We start from the raw sequence: 18,963 nt of genomic DNA, 5'->3' as shown, positions 1-18,963 counted from the left end.
TACCATACCTCTTTTATAAATATGGTATTTGGCATACATGTTTTTTGAGTGTTCGTAAACCTCTTTATATTTTTAATTTATATTGTTTTTATACATACTAATAGTTAGATCGATTTTTAAATAGGGGAGACATTAGATTGTTAAATGTTAAACATTACATTTACATCTACATTTACATTTATGTTTTTATGTGAGATCTACCCCATATTGGGTTGTTTACATTTACATGTTTACGTTTTTATGTAAGATCTACACCCATACTAAGCTGTAGAGCCCCTCTATGGGCAATTAGATATTGATTTCTTATCCTATTTGATATATTTTTATGTATTTACCATAACTCTTTTTTGAGTGTTTGCAAACCTCTTCATATTTTAAATTTATATTTTGTTTATACATAATAATAATTAGATTGATTTCTCAATAGGACCCAAATGTTAAATGTTAAACATTACATGTTGTTAAAATTACATTTACCTGAAATCTACCCCTATACTATAGAGCACCTCTAAGGGCAATAGCAAGTTATTTGTCATAAAATTATATATATATTTTTAAATGAATTGAAAATAAAACAAAATAACAAAAAATACATAAATGAAATATAGAGCTAAATTAACTTTTTTTTTGAAGTGACATAAATATTTTTCATCATTTTATTCTTTTCATACTTCCATTTAAAATTTACAAAAACACAACAAAATTTCTAATTAAAATTATTTTAATATATTACCAATAATGCAATACAATAATATAAGTGAAGTATTAAACTTCTACAAAATAAATTAAGAATTTATTTTACTTAAAGCTTATTTATTTTTTTGGATTTAGAAATCAAATATAATGTATATTGATATTATATTGGAAATATGGAATATATCTTAATTTTAAAAGAAGTGGTTTTTGGTCAATAAAGTTGTTTATTAATGAGATTCTAATATAAATAATGATACTTAAATAAACCATGAATCTCACATCTAAAATGTCAAACTAATTAATTAAGGTGAATTTAATTAATTATTCAAACAAAAGCCATGAGTCACACATGATTCCTAAAATACAAATAATTTTATTAATTTAATTACATTAAAAATTAACATGAGCCACCCATGTTTGGTAAAAACCAATGTTCTCCATATCCTTGATAGTTATATGTGACTAAGGAATAAAAAAATGCATTAAAGAAGGAATATAAATGCTACCATGAGTAGAGTATCCTTGCAATTGTGTATATGGATGATAACATTATTACAAAACTATGAAATAACCAATCATGCATATGCAAAATGAGTTGAGACACGTAAAATACACATTTTTTTGAATGAAAACATATTAATAAACACACAATAACAAATTTGATGCATGGCCAAAGGAAAAACACAAATAAGTTGTACCGATAATGTTGTTTTTCTCTGTCCCCATGATAGACATATATAAAACACATATAAGTGATTCACATATCGGTGATTATTGATATATTCTAATTTATGTTGGATTACCTATATGTATGTGAAAATATAGATTTTATAGGTATTGAGTGTGTAGAAGTGAAGTAGGAATAATGGTAAGAAGGGAAAGAATAGATAAAGCAGGCATAAATAAGTGTGTATGTGGGGAACATATACGTTTTTGTGTAGGAAGACAAGAAGTTAGGCATATGACAACACAGAGAAAAGTTGAGGAGCTACTGAGGAAGAAAACATGTAAAGCCAATAAAAGAATATGATCGATTGTTATGTTAAGATCGTTGGAGGACTGAAAGTTGAACAAATTTCGAAAGTGTTGATGGTTAAAAGGGAAAAGGAGAAGGAATTTAGGTTAGTTCATGAGAGGAGAGTAAGAAATAATGGTGTTTGTTAGGCTTAAAGAAAGTAAAGATTAGCTTAAAGGAAGAGATATTTCTTTCAAAAGGGTGATTCCATAGGAAAAATATATAGAAGAAGTCCAAGAAGTTGATCTTATGAAAAACAGAATGTCAGAATGATTCTATAAGAACATGATCTCAATACCTAGGAAAAAGGTTCATGAGATTAAATGATACATCTAAAGAGAAATCAATTTTTTTAATGAAACTAAGTTAATATGTTTATTATTAGTGCAATTCCTTGCAACATTTATTAACGTTAGTAATGTATCGGTGGTAAGTAGATCACATCTGAATATTAAATAAATTTCACTATGTTTGTTGATTCAATCAAATTTAGCAACTGGCTAAATGAATAACATATCTCCTACAAATAAAATGACAATTGAAGGTGATAGGGTTGTTTATTTTCCATATTTTGTAGTATCTATGATTTTATTATTTTTAACGTAATAAGCTTGGTGGAAATGGCCCTGTAAATTAATATAATAGCATTAAACTCCTAAAATGCACACACACAATGTGTGTGTGTGTGTGTGAGAGAGAGAGAGAGAGAGAACCACATATATATATATATATATATATATATATATATATATATATATATATATATATGAGAGAAACAAAAATATACTACTCTAGTGCTCAATGCACTATTCGGAAAACATCATCTAGAGATAGATCATTTCTCCCTATAGATCTTGAATGATCCATAACTTTCATAATATCAAGTAGATTATCAACCAATTAGTTGAAAACAAATATTACACTTAACAGTTCCATGCTCAGAAAAACACAAGTTAGAAAAGATCTCATAAATTATCAAATGGAAATCGTGGTAAAGTCATAGTACTATCATCTTGTACTTATTCTATGAAACTATAAGTTTTAGATAGATGAAGTCCTTCCTCTGAGAGATGATATGCAATCTTGTTGTGCTCTCTATAAATATGAGTATACTTGACCTAAATGATGTAATTGGATATTTCCTTTAATTATTCTGCTAGTGGAATAACATATTCATTTTTTGCTTAGAGGATTCCCTTCAAACAATTAATGACTATAAGTGAATCATCGACGAACTCAAGCTTATCAATCCCTTTGTCCAAAAAATATTTTTGTAAGTAGTATAAGGCATTGAATTCCTCTTTATGATTTGCTCCTCTTCCTATGTTACATTTGAATAGAGGTATATATCTAAGAAATATAGAAAGAAGAAAATCCAATGAATAAAACCGAATCCCTTACAAATGAAAGAAGCTCTGCAAGTGTACGAAGAGTTCTTTCTATAACAAGACTCATTTATCCAAGTTTGAAAGTCTTTTGTCAAAAGTAGGGTGTAAAAAGTGTGGTATTCTATTTTTTATTTCTTTTATTTCTATTATAGTTTTGTCCAAATAGATGGGCAATGTCTCTTTCTTCAAAACTTCCTATAATGAGTTTAGTAAGAATGTATTATGTAGTAATAAAATAAAATTAAGGATATCTATTACACAATTCTAAAGACTATTTCATTTTTGGGCCAAAAATATGAAATCTAATGTATATTCTAATTTTATAGGTGGAATACTCATTATAATTTAATTTTAAAAGATGGTCTTGGAATACCTAATTGTCAGTAGTTTTTGTCCAATTGAATTATTCCTTAATTACATTTTAATACAAATGAATTAAACAATAAATCCCACATCCCAAAGGACTTCATCAAACTAATTATGCGTGAACAAATTATGCATGAAAGTGTGTATATGGATGATAGAATTATTACAACACTAAGAAATAACCCAATCATGCATTTGCAAAATGAGCTGAGATATGTAAAACACACATTTTTGAAAGAAAACATATTAATAAACACACAACCACAGATGTGATGCATGGTCAATAGGAAAAACAAAAATAAATTGTACCGATAATGTTGTTTTTCTCTATCACCATGATAGACATATATAAACACATATAAATGATTAACATGTAGGCCATTAGGGATATATACATATCTATATAGGAGTACCTACACATATGTGAAAATGAAGATGTTATATGGGAGCTGAGGTAATAAGTGTGTATAAGTGAAGTAAGAATAGAGGTAAAAGGAGAAAGTATAGATAAAGTAGACATAATATAACCACAATAATATCAGATGAGAGCCCACACAAATATCAGCACAAGGTCAACCTTTCCTATTGGGGAAAAGGTGTCCATGAATAAAGAGAATGAAATACTAATGCAGAGCCACTATGAGACTCTGTCCAATTTTTTTGAGGTGACCAGTAGATTTTTCAAGTGTTTGTCTAGAACGTTTGATTTTCTATTAACTCCTAGTTGATTTTCTTGCTATTAGTTTGCTATACTTCCTCCTCTTTCTTGAAATATGATTGTAATTTAGTTTTCTCATTACCCTTGTTACATGTGAAAGTGTATATATTGATGATAACATTATTACAAAACTTAAAAATAACCCAATAATGCATATGAAAAATGAATTGAGACGAATAAAACACATTTTGATAGGAAAACATACTAATAAAAAAAAAAATGCATGTTCAATAGAAAAAGCACCAATTATTTGTACTAATAATCTTTTTTTTCTTGGTGACCATAATAGAAACATATAAAAAACATATAAGTGATTAATATGTAGGTGGTTAGGGATATATACATCTTTATGTAGGGGTACTTATATGTATGTGAAAATGTAGACGTTATATGGAAGTAGAGGTAGTGCGTGTGTCGAAGTGAGGAAAGAGTGGAGGTAAAAAGAGAAAGCATAGATAATGTGGGCATAATATCAACCCAATAAGACTAAATGAGATCCTAGCCAAATATAGACACAAGCTCAACCTTTCTTATGGATAAAAGGTGTCCATGAAGAAAGAGAAAGTAATATTATAATTCAAATATATGGACTTCAAGATAAGTTGCTATTGCTACTCAAATTTGTTATGGCTCCGTATTTTGTTGCTAAAATTTGCAAGAAATACCATCCATGGCTAATTTTAATTGAACACCAAAAGAAAAAAAAATATTTCTTTTCCATTTAGAAAACCCACCTTGAAGAGTTTGTAAAGTATTTAAAATACTTTAACTTAAGTGATGTTGAAGTTATTTAAGGCTTTGATTCATAAGCTATATTTTTGATACACCTAGCTAGATATGAAAATTTATTTACAAGATCTGTCAATGAAAGTGAAGAGAGTCACACCTACACATTGAGAAACCAATAATTGCTAATACACATTAAGTAAGTTGATGGAGAGACCAACACTAGTATGGGGGGAAGATACAAGCATAGAAGCAAAATGCCCATGGAGGAACCTCTCACCTCCACACCTAAGACTTGCCCAATTTCATCTTCTACTCAAAGGAAGAGAAAAAATAGGTGACATGGAAGAGTGAGTAATGGTGGGCTCTCATGTGGTATAGATGAGGAAGATGTGACATCCCTAGTTATATTTTTTCTTATGAACTTTATGTAAACATTTCAGGAATTTTATAATTTTATATATATATATACACAAATTTTGGTGACTAGTGATGGATCTTGCTTGAGGTGCTTAATTTGCTTGTTGCAGAAAACTGGACAAACTTGGGATAACCATTGAGGGATGGCGGTTGAAGTGTCTAAGAATTTGGTTCTTAGAATGCATGGAGTACACAAAATGATTTACGAACTACAAAAAATAGGACACAAGCCCATATTTTTCTTCGACAAGTGAAAAAGACAAGGAGCGCAAAGGATTTAGTGGAGGAGGGAAACATAAGAGTGGAGAAGGAAATAAGATGTGACAAAATTTAATTGCAAGTGCAGGATGTTCGGGAAAAGGTTGCATGATCAGTGAGATAAAAATAAATAAAATAGTAAAGGTCAATGTACGAGAAGGAGAGATTGACTAAAAAAAGGAAAAAGCCAGTAGAAGAACAAGATTGACTAGCACAAGAACACATAGTGGATATTCATAGAGTAGCAAAAATTTCCCACAAAATAGAAATGACAAGTGGACAACGCATAACATTTTTCAACATTTAGCATTTTAGCACTACAGAGAAGAAATAAGAGAGGAAGCCTACACATACTTTGACGAAGATCCATGTTTATAGACATCTACAACAACGCACAGGGGATTTTGGCTCGTCTCAAATGCAGATATCTTAATTGAGTATTGGGAGAATGAGAAGGGACTCCAATAGGTGGGTATAATATCTCATTGATCTGCAGCTCAAGGGTGGATAGGGGCTTCTCTAGAGTCCCCTGACTTCTTAGGGTGGAGCATTATTCTGAAGATTATTGGTAAAGGAAAACCCTTTAATCTCATGCACTCATTTTAATTATTCTGGCAGAGGATTATGGATTCCCATTATTGGATGGAATCTTTGTAATATATATACATATATATATATATATATATATATATATATATATATATATATATATATATATATATTCAAGGTGGAGGTAGCAGGAATCTCGATTCCTTGTGTAAGATCTAGGGTGATAGAAGGAAGTAGCTTGCTGCAGTTGTATACAATTGGCTGGATAGTGCAGTTTCCAACTCTGTAATCCATGTTTTGTTTGAATCCAAGATAAGTATTTTCCTATATAATATCTATTATTCATTTGTGTTGATGTTTTTCAATTGTTTTTGTACTGAGTAAATGGACATACATAGCTTCCTGTTGTTAAGGAAATGAGCTCCTGATATGGATGCTACATTACTACAATTTTTTTTCTTTATATTTGTGTCCTCTACATATGCAATGTGCATACATCTAGAAACATCAACATGAATGTTTTCCACAATAGTTGTCATAGATTAACCTTAAGTTCATAATAATCGTTCTTCGTAGAGGAATTTCAAACATAAGTGTTATTTTAATCTTTGTTGCGAGAAATATAGTTATTTTTTCTAAGTTTAAAGATGTAGTAGTTTAAGAACTATTTATATATTTGACTAAGGTGATAAATGCCTCAATGTATTTTATATATGCTTCATATACATATAAATATTCACATGGGTGTTGTGTTTGTTGATTAGCATGTTAATACCCGGTGGACATATTAAAGCAACGAACACAACCTTTCATAAAATAATTATGATCCCATTGGCTAGATTTCAAACATGCATTGAATTCTTGAGGATGCTAAGAACCAAAAGGCTATATGAGAATTCCATAAATTTCTCATGGAAATAGTGGTGTGAAGGGTATCAACCTCAAAAAAATGTATATAACGATTTATAAAACATTTAATTCGGGCATCAAAATGTAAATGGATAACACGTAATCCATAACTTATGAAAATATGGATATCATATTGCTACGTAACACTGTTGATAATGGTGTATAATTCCTAAGTTTATAACTGCGATATGAGCTTAAAATAATATTGAAATGTCCATGTATCACCAAAATTAACTTGCAGACCTATGTCGAGAGGTTGTGGTTTTCATACAACGAGTTCATATGCATACAACTGAATGGTCTAGGTTTGGTATATGTGTAGGTAAAAGCACTCCACAAGTAAATTTCTTCCTCCATGTATATTTTAATCCACATCGTATATAAATATATTGATAGGAATGTGACCTTTGCCAATTCCTTGTTGAATCTATGAGCTTGTTGTTCAAGTTTCAATATGAGTATGGCATATGCATATGGAAACCATTCACTTTATATATATATATATATATATATATATATATATATATATATATATATATATATATATATATATATATATATATATATATATATGGTTCCATGCACCCCTAACTTTAACTCTATGTCACCACTCACAACATAACTTGGGCTATTCAGGCAAAAGGAGGTTGTTTATACTCCTTGTAGTCGTTGAATATGCACTTTATAAACTGTATGGTGAAACAATGTAATGAAGGCATGTTGGAATTAATTTTTCATTGAGTCAATGAGTGATATATAGGTAATTTTAGATGGTCACCATCATAACTATACTTCTGCAACTTGTCACGTAAAATAGTGTTAACCCCAATCATGGTTATATATATATATATAATCAAAGTGGTGCATTATGAATAAAGGTACCACATGCCTCAACATACTCCTACGTCAATATAGGGGGTTATGCCATGTGGGTTGCATGTGGAAGTAAGGTGAAAAGCGAAATTTTGAAATGAATAAAAATCAAAAGATTCTAACTTAAGATTCTGGAGTCCAAATTGGACCAAATCTATATCATTAGATTTGTCTCACTAAGTCACACATGATGAAAATATCCAACATAATTTTTGAGGTAGCAAAGGAACCTCAACAAAACAATTACCCTGTCACTCTAAATGCACCTAAGAAGTTGGGTAAGTATAGTGAATACTTCACTGAGGTTAAGGTGGGGTGTTTATAGGTGGTATCATAGTATCGAGGTTTAACACTTGGACTAGATGGGCTCTATCATGGGCAAGTAACAACAGGTTCCTGTAAAGGTGTCGCCTATTAATGTTTAGAAAATTAACTAAACTAATGTTGAGTTAAAATACAGTTTGTAATTAATTAATTGAATTCATGGTTGATGCATATTACCTTGTGATTTGAGGATGCAACATGGTATTAACAATTGACATGATTTTATTATCATTATGTCAATTAACAACTTGTGTTGACTAATATATTTTTTGTTGAGTATGCACTCAGATGTGATATTATTGATGTTGATTAGTATTGATACACTAACATGATTTGTTTTGTTACAACTAGCCATAATGGAATTTCCATGAAACCAAGATGGTGGTCATGATTATGTTTATTTATTTATTTATATCAAATGTATATAACAATTGTGCATGATTGGAAGCATATCACAAGCATTATAGGGATAGTAAGATGCAAGGAATGAGTACCAGGATGGTTCAATACAATTCTAGTAGGTAACAACATGGGCGTGAAGAAACTTTAGTGGAGAACAGGGGAGGGGGAAACTCTCTTGATTGAATGGATACCTCGAGAAGCCTACAAGATGATATTAGGAGTTGTAAGGTAGATAATAAAAGGCTAGTAAGGGCTAAGGAAAGGAAAGGTAAGATGAATTATATTGAAATCATTTCTATCTTGCAAAGATAGAATTAGTATGAGTTGGGGTCTAGTGAGAGAGATATGTTGAGACCTTTGGGATCATAAGAGAGAAAAAATGTGGTCAATGGTAGCAGGTCCAGGAAGAGCTACTGAAGAGAAAGTGGAGGTATTGTGAGAGGGAATGCTCCATTGAGCACCCTAGAGGGAATCACTAGTACTTGGGTGCACCACTCTAGTAGGCCTTCTAGTTCTACTACGAGGAGGAATCGTTGCCATTATCACCATCATCATCATCATCATCATAGTAAGAGAGGTGAATATCACATTCGCAAGGAACTAAATAAGGCCAAAACACCCAAATTTAATGGGGAAATAAAGAAATCAGAAGATGTAGAAGCATGGTTTCTTGGTATTGAAAAGTTATTTAGGATTGATGATTACTCTAAAAACATGATGTTAATGGTAGGAACCTACAGTCTGAAAGGAAAAGAAAAAATATGGTGGAAGATCTGAAGAATGTCAATGGTATAACTAAAGAGAGGCTAGCACGGGGTGACTTTCAGGATCTCTTTAGATACAAATAATTCTCATACAACTATTATGATAGAAAGGCGAAAGCATTTTATGATGTGAGGTTGGGAAAAATGACAAATGAAGAATACACCACCATTTTTTTGGAAATTTGCAAAATATGGAAAAAGTGCAATGATTCATTAGCAAGATTCCTTTATCATTTAGAGACCGAATTGATAGGCATGAGCCTAAAAATTTAAAAGATTCCATTAATAAATTGAAGCATTGTTATGAGTAAGAAAAATGAAGACTAGAATCCAACAGTGAGTGGAAAGCAAAGAGCAGTGGAAAGGATAAAAGGATGTGGCTTAAGAGATTGAAGATAAGGAAGGAAACACGGCCAGAACTAATTCAAGCTGAGTTCAACAAAAAATTAGTTTAATTGAGAAGGGTCATGCACATTAGCTTACAAAATAGAAACACAAACATGAGGCCAAATATCCTTTGTGTTGTTGGACATGTGGATGATACCACTGGAAATGATACTTCCTACAACAAAGAATTGTATGTCCAAATATTTACACTGCACAAGAGGTTCATACCATTGGAGACATGGCACAATGTTTGCCTAGGATTTATGTAGCAATGGGTAATTGTCAAGTAGACTACCAGGCATCCATTATTGAGATGGAAGGTAAGCTATGTAATCAAGTTATTTGTATTTTGATTGATCCTAGTTGTAACTACAGTTACATTGGTGCAAAGCTTGAAGAGAAATGTCAGTTTACCAAGGAAGCACATGAAGAACTATGGTTGTTTTAGTTATCAATAAGGATCAAGAGAAGAGTAAGCCACTAGGCGAAATCATGTGCTATTGATCCTCAAGGCATGCCAATGATATCAAACCTATAATGTGTTTCTATTGGGAGATTACAATATGTTTTTAGGTATGGATTGGTTGTATAAGAATCATACCAATGTTAAATGTTATTAAGAGGGAATCAAGTGATTAGATGAAATTGGAGAGAGAATAATATTGTAGGGTAAGTAGAAGCCTACTATAATAAGGAAAATTACATCCATGCAGGCCAGGTGAGATCCTTTTTCTCATTTGATTCTCTGTTTTTGAGCTCATGTATGTAAAATCATTTTCAAGACTAATAAAGCGGTCACATTGGAAGGTAAGGACCTGGAGAGCTAGCTAGGAAGTCTAGTGAACTCCGTTTTCAAATTGTTGTTGTGTTGATGAATATGTTTATGTTTCAATTTTCGTTTGTGTTTATGTTATTCGCAATATTTTCGATCCATTGCACTAAGTAACATAAGAAAACTTCACATAAAGTCTATAATACCTTTTTCATTAACGGATCACCCTTCTTAACCTCTTCTGATGCCTTAGTCTGAGACTCTTCTCGATAGTCAAATAGGCAATCCTTTCAAATTCTTCGACCTCTTTCACAATGCCCCAAACCTTGCATATATAGCATGTAGGGTTAGGTTTTCCAAGTCCGTTGTGAGTTCCCTTAGGCAAAAGCAGTGATTTTTCCATGCTTTAGTGCTCTTTCCCATTTGCATACTCCATTAGGAATTAGTAATTCCCCCAAACAAGACGAGTTCTGATGTTTCCCTTCTTTTATGAGCTGACATAGAAGAGAATCTAAGGATATTTTCTTAGTTAATTCGCTCCTTTGACCCATAGAAACTGATGTAGGGTCACTAACGCTATTCCCGAGGTAGCAAGTAGAGTTATCCTAGGCACTAACGCACCCTTAGGCTTGCTGAGAAGCTTTATAAAGGAGGTTGATAGTGTAGACAACATTAGATTGACAACTAGGCCTGTGAACTTGGTCAGTCATCATGTCTTTGTCGTCTTAGTTGATGAAGAGGTCCTTTTCCTGTATAACAAGGAGGCCATGTTGGACATGAAACCCATGAAACAAGAGTGCAATGGAGGACTCCATCACATGGAGAGACATAAATTGGAAATATATCTTAAATATTTTTGAATGGATAAGTAGCCAACTAAAATGCTACAAATTAAACTAGCATAAATATTAATGAAAATGTATGTATGAGGTAATGAATTTGGGTGTTCATATGTAAATTTAAATGTATGAAATGGATACCTAAAGGTGACCTTGAGTACTTTTTCTAATGCATAGAGTGGATGCATGGTTCTTGGCATGACTCTTGTTGTATGGACGCAGATGAAAGTAGATCTTGATATAATTGAAATCCAATTATGTTGTATACTAAACCTATTTTAATAAATCCATACCTAAACGTAACCTTGAGTGCCTTTTCTAATTAATAGAATCAATACATGGTGAATGGCATGAGATATGGTGTAAGGATGGATAAGGAAGTATAGTTGGCTATAATTGAAATATAGTTATGTTGTATAGTAACGCTATTTTAAGAATCATACCTCCTTAAGAAGATAATATCCTTCGATATGGAAGGTGCAAGAATGTACTTTCTAAGTGAAATATAATGTCATGTACATGGTAGGTTTTGTAGAAGAAGTGAAAAGTCTATGCATGTCATGATTTTCATTGGAGCAATAGTAAAAGCACTCAAAGATGAATCACTTTTTGTTATGTATGCGATAAAGCTATGAGAATTATTTTATTTCCATTAGAAGAACTGATTGGATGGGATATTGATTATCCCTAATAAGAGGAAGAAGCTTAAAATTGTAGAGTCTATAAACTCTTTTTTAAGTGTAAGAGTTGTACATAAATGATCATGACGACCAAAATAATAAGTGTTAGTCAAGATACAGATTAAGTTCATTGATCTTGCTAGATTAAAAAGAGTGAAATCTGAGGGCTATGTTTCAAGTAGTCATTTGGATGGAACATAAGAATAATTTGTCATGTGAATAGAGATGTGAAGGAAAGGTAAGCATATGTGTTTTAGCATGCCAAAGGTAGTTGCACCATTTAAAAATTGGTTAAAATAGTGTGTATGAATAGGAGTACAAAGGGGATGGATCCCCTAGATCCTTATAAAAGGAAATTTTGGCTCATAATCACATTAAGGAAAAAATATAAACATATCCATAAATTCGAGTGCACATATTAATATTTTGATGTTTTCAGTGAACTTGTAAAATTTCCCTTATTGAGTTGATTGTGGGCTTGCATGAAAAGGATGGATTATCCCCCTAGATTTGGAGGAAAATGTCATCATGAGGAGAGAAATTGTGATTCCAGAAAATGAGCAAACATGGAGTAGCAACAAGAAAGATTCTCGACTTCTCACAAATATCTTTCAAAATAGATGCATTTAGAGGGGAAAGGTATGTCAAATTATTTTTTATAGTAGTAGTAGTTAGAATATGGTTTCCATAGAGATGGTAGATAAAGTTAACCTACGTAGTGATAAACATACCCATGCATACCTAATTGTATGGTTTAAAAAGGGGAATGAAGAGAGTGTTGAAAAAAGGTGTTTGATCAAGTTTTCTATAGGAAAGGTTGAGTACAAAGATGAAAAATGGTGTGATTTGATTCCAATGGATGCTTGCCACATGTTGGGGAGTCCATGGAATTATGATAAAAAAATTGATGCGTGATGGCGAGTAGAATACATTTACATTGTGGAAGGATGGATCTAAAGGCATCTTACCACCCCTTCAGGATGAAGGGAAACCTCAAAACATGTTATCTAATTTAGAAAATTTGTTAAATGAAGGTAACAGGATTCTTCTACACGTCAATGATGGAAAGAAAATAATAAAAAGACATACTAATACCTACTAAAGCTGCAAAGGTAACAGAAGAATATGCTAATGCTATACCAAATGAGTTACTTAATGGTCCTCCACCAAAGTAGGATATTCAACATCATATCAACCTAATCCTAGTAGCATCTCTACCTAATCAAGGAATATATACAATGAGCCCTACACAACATGTAGAGCTCAAAAAACAAGTGACATTAATATAGCTCATTTGTCTCCTAAATATATGTTAATATATTTTGGCTAAAATTCTTTACATAATTCTCATGAAAGAAAAGGGTAAACCTTTTGTTTTTAATTATTACCATATATGATCCAAAAATGGATCCTGGATAAACCTCTAAGTCTAAAAGACTTCATGCGAGAGGTAAAAGGTGCCAAATGGCACAAATCCTTTATAAATTAGAGGAAAATCAAAATCGCAGGCTGCTCTCAGAAAAAGTCTCATTGTAGAGATCTCCTCATTTTGAATCCAACACAACTTGAATGGGCGAAAACAAACTCCGGATGAAGGAGTTATTGTAAAATGAAAATTGCCCAATGTCCTTAGAAAAGGAGGCAATTTCATTAAATTTTGAACTATATTGAAAATTTTGATTTTTTTAATATAGGCTCATTGGCTAATCCAGAGTTGGCCCATGGCAGGCCGGGATTGGGCCATGTGCCCATGTTCAAGTGATCATCATTAAATATCGCACCGCAATTATTTCAAAGGGAAGGGCCTTGGGTCATCAGCGATTGCGATAAGTGATTGCCACTTTATCGCATCACACAGATACATGGGAGAAGGACCAGTGCCCCGAGGCCTTAAGATGTGTGATGGGCTAATTGCGATGAGTGCATTACAGTCGTTAGATCGGTAAAGGGAAGCAACGGTCAAGATCTGATCGCTGATCGGCGATCGGGGAAGCTTAAGGGCTATGGGCCATGGAACCGATGATATGCCGATGGGTCGATACGCCGAGATGCGATAGCACCGATCGGAGCGATCAGAGATTGGATTGGAGAAAATTCAAAAGGGAGCATTGGGCCTTTAGACCGTGCGACATTGTGATTTGCGACGAATGTGAGGACCCGATAATACTATAAACCATATTGTATGGATCTTGAGATCTTCCAAATGCCATTTTTCAATGTATTCACACATATTTCGTTATTTAACGAAATACAAAGGGGTAGGCCAATTGAGACTTACAATAGCAACCTACAGGCAGTTCCGATAGGAAAATAAAGCACAGTTATGAATATTTCAAGTCTGGGATGAACAGTGTTTTGCAGATTTTCCCGTGTTTGGTAGTGTTTCTCTGTGTAAACAAAAAACGACTGCTCAGAGGAATTTTAATCGCTGATTGCCCTATCTATTACCAAATATGTGGCATCCATCTCGGGAAGCATTTATTAATGATTGCTAACACTCAAAGGAGGAAAATGAGGGGATAGCCGGTTGAAGACAGGGAGCCCGAGAGGGGAGATAGACAGGCAGTGCCGATTTGGCTTAAGAAGCCATGAACAAAAGGTTGTTGTAGTTGTTGATGTTGGTTGAGTCTGAGAGCGTGATTAAGAGGCATAAGTAGGCCGCGTGGAGACAGAGGAAGTTGCAGAAGTGCAGAGAGGCTTGGACGCTGAGAATTTCTCAAGAGGACATTCCACAGTGTAAAGTGAATGCATGAGTAGAGTTGGAGCATTGAGGAACCCATTGGGAAGCTCGGTGTGCAAGAGCGCTTAATAGAGCAAAGCTACCAGAGGTTGGAGGCAGTGCATAAATACTTCAGTGAGGTATCAGACAACAAAGAGATCGAATGATCAAGTTGTTTCTGGTGTTGTTTGAGTTGAAGACAGAAGAAGGAGTCCAGAGATAGAAAATGATTCTGAGGAGTCAGAGAAGCCAAAAGCTCAAAGGAGCTCAGAGCACTGACTGAAAGAATTAGTCCAGATAAGCCTAGATCTATTTGCAGCTAAAGGACAGCCAGGGGTAAGATGGTATTCTGAGCCCATTGGTTCATTTGTAAACCATATGGAGTTGATTCAAGGACTTGTAAAAGAATTCATCCATAATCCCAAAGAGCCTAATCGAGTTGATTAGAGCTCAAGGAGACGTAGCCCAAGATATCAGGGTGAACTCCATGTTACATTGTTGTCTTATGTGTTTGTTTCTTTGTTGCATTATTCACTGTTATATGCATTTATATATATGTTCAAGCACATTTAAATATCAACATACACAACAGATTTTAAAGCATATAAACAACCAACAATAAATACAAGCATATACCTATATTTTCAAGCATTTCTTAATTCCGCACTGCTTAATCATTAAAGACTTGGGAATATTCAAGCTTTGGAAGTGGGAGAGGTTCTTGTAAGTGAGACAAGAAGCCTAACTGCCCCATTTTCAGATCAGGTGGTATCAAAGCTTAAGATTGATTAACCACACCTTTAAGAAGGTTATATTGGAATGCTTGATTGATAGAGAAAATACTGCTTGTCTGAAAGGTGTTTGAATAGCAAGAGGCTGATTGTATGCTTGTTTTGCAAACTGACTATTTTCCAAGTTTGCAGAGGTGAAGGGAAAGCTATTGATAGCTCAGTCTAGGAAGGACAAGAAGGAGAAGATCTGAATGCATTCTTCTATCCCAAAGGGCCTCAAGGCAATCCAAAGCACAAAAGGTTTGTTGCAAGAGGTTTCTTAAATAAGCTTTTTAACTATCTTGTTGAAGTTTTTTGTTCATTGGCATAATGACAACTTCTACAAGTGGGTCCTCAAATTCTGCGCTCTTCACACGACTCTTTGATGAATACATGAAGCAAGAATTGTCCACCATGATGGATATGGTGAGAAAAATGTATGAGGATGGAAGGAAGAGCAGCATACTTACAAAGAAACTAAATTCCATGAAGGAAGAGAAGCAATTACTGTTGATAGACTGCAAGAAATGGAGAGGCAACTTCATATTGCAAATATGAACCTCAAAAGGATGCATGAGTTGGAGTCACAGCTCTTTGTTGCCAAAGAAGCCTTAGTCAAGTCTCAGCTTGAAGAAGGGGTAAGCCATTCCAGTTTGTCTTCAAATTCTTCTGAGAATGCTTGTATTGGTTCTTTTGAAAAACATACTAGAGGCATAGGTTCCAAGCTAATGTCCAAAATGGGCTATGAAGGAAAGGGCTTGGGAAAGCATACACAAGGTTTGATTGAACCAATCATGGTTGAGGAAAGGCCTAAGTATTTGGGTCCTGGCTATGGACAGTCTTATGGAGAGAGTTCCAAAGCTGCCATGAAAGCCATTGAAACAGTCCCAAGAAGGAGTTTCATTTCATGTCCTCTACCTCAAAAGTGTGAAGGTTGTATCCAAGAGGAATACAATAGCTTGAAACATCAATTGCAGGATGCAGGTGCTCAGAAGCACACACTTGGACCAGAGAGTTGGGGAGACTCTAACAACCTTGAAGAGTTTGATGGTGTTCCAAAGGGAGACACTTCTTGTTTTGCTTCACCTCCTCATGAAGGCAATAAAGGTGAAAGAGGCAGGTATAAATCTGGCTCTAACCATAGTCCTTTTGATTTTTCAAATCATGATAAATTTCCACATAGATATGGAAAAAGAGTTGCTTGTTCCTTTTGTGGTTTGGATAACCATCATGTTTCTAGATGTTGGAAGAGAATGTCCACATACAAGAAACTTTTGAAGGAAAAGAAACAAGCATCCAAAGGTCCATTAGACAAGGCAAATCATGTTGTCAAGAGGATGCACATGTGTTGCACTTACTGCCATAAGCAAGGGCATCCTGTTGAAAGGTGTTGGACTCTGAATCCAGCAATGCTTCCACTAAAACTGAGGGAGAAGGTGAAAAGAGAAGATGGCAGAAATGGAAAGGAAGATTCCATGACTGATGTGTCTCAGAATGATTCACATATTGATGCTAATGTGCAGACAAAGGAAGGACCTTTGAAATGGATTGGTAAGAAATGGTTAGCGTTCTTATCCAATTAAAGATTGCATGTCTATTGATGCATCTATCTGCATTTCTTTTTTGATGGGATGCAAGTTGCAGTTTTATACCAAAATGGTGAATGGAAAAAGTTGAGTAGGAGGCTCACTTTGTTGTTGCAACATTATGTTCATTTCAACTTTGAAAGTACAGTGTACTTAAGCGAAAGTTGAAGGATGAAATGCATGCATGAGCATGAGATACATGAACATAGGGATATTGATGTTTCCATGTTTTGGGAACATGTGTGTGTGATTGACTTGAATGGTTGATTGCTTTGTTGTAAACATGCATTTAAATTTGGTTTGGTGGAGATAGTGATGAAATTGTTTCATCTTTTCAAAAGAATCTTAATGGTCTTTATTTCATGCTCGACTTGAAGGGTCATTTGCTTTAAAGGCATGTTTTGTGGGCTTGTTATCTAGTCCATCATTTTTATGCAAATGTAAGACATGGAGGTGTTCACAAGATGTGAAACCTATTTCTTTTGTTGAAGCAGGAGTTAGTCCATCTAGTTGTTGTCTGTATGCCTATTGTTGTTAACAGTTGTTGTTGGTAGCTTGTCAAATAGGTACAAATGAAATTTTGGTGGAGCAGATGTAATTCACATTTGTTGAGCCACCTTGGATCAATGATCAAGGCAAAGAAGCTCAAACTACCTTCTATGACCATTTCAGTAGAAGTTTTTCAGGAAGGCAAGGAGGAAGACAATTCTTCCCAGGAAGACCAGCTCATCGAAAGAAGGGAAGTGGTCAGAAACTTTAGTTTAAAGGAACTACGCAAAGGCAAGTGTAGGGAGGCTAAAAGAAGAGGGTGAGTCACTCTCATTTGGTACTCAGATCAATATATCAGTCTTTTGGGGACCAAAAGTTCTTTTAGTGGGAATGCGTGATCCAAAAATGGATCTTGGATAAACCTCTAAGTCTAAAAGACTTCATTCGAGAGGTAAAAGGTGTCAAATGGCACAAATCCTTTGTAAATCAGAGGAAAATCAAAATCGCAGGCTACTCTCAGAAATAGTCTCATTGCAGAGATATCCTCATTCTAAATCCAATGCAACTTGAATCGGAGAAAACAGACTCCGGATGAAGGAGTTATTGTAAAATGAAAATTGCCCAATGTCCTTAGAAAAGGAGGCAACTTCTTTAAATTTTGAACTGTATTGAAAATTTTGATTTTTTTAGTATAGGCTCATGGGCCAATCCACAACTGACCCATGGCAAGTCGGGATTAGGCCACATGGACCTGTTTGAGCGATCATCGTTAAATATCGCATCGCAATTATTTCAAAGGGAAGGACCTTGGGTCATCAGCGATTGCGATACGCGATTGCTGCTTTATCGCATCACACAGATCCATCGGAGAAGGACCAATGCCCCAAGGCCTTAAGATGTGTGATGGGTTGATTCTGATGAGCGCATTACAACCATCGATTGGCAAAGGGAAGCAATGGTCAAGATCTGATCGCTAATTGGCGATCAGGGAAGCTTAAGAGCTGCAGGCCATGGAATCGATGATATGCCGATGGGCCGATATGCTGAGATGCGATAGCGCCGATCGAAGCGATCGGAGCAAATCCAAAAGGGAGCATTGGGCCTTTAGACTGTGCGACATTGCGATTTGCGATGGATGTGCGGACTCGATAATACTATAAACCATATTGTATGGATCTTGAGATCCACCAATTGCCATTTTTCAATGTATTCATGCATATTTCGTTATTTAACAAAATAAAAATGGGTAGGCCAATTGTGACTTACGATAGCTACCTATGGGAAGACCCGATAGGAAAATAAAGTTATTTCAA

Source organism: Pinus tabuliformis, chromosome 3_2, assembly GCF_031772625.1.
Source record: "Pinus tabuliformis cultivar Carrire ecotype Pingquan chromosome 3_2, CPIR1, whole genome shotgun sequence".
Lineage (NCBI taxonomy): Eukaryota > Viridiplantae > Streptophyta > Pinopsida > Pinales > Pinaceae > Pinus > Pinus tabuliformis.
The sequence above is the reverse complement of the archived record's forward strand: the minus strand, read 5'-3'. Positions refer to the sequence as shown.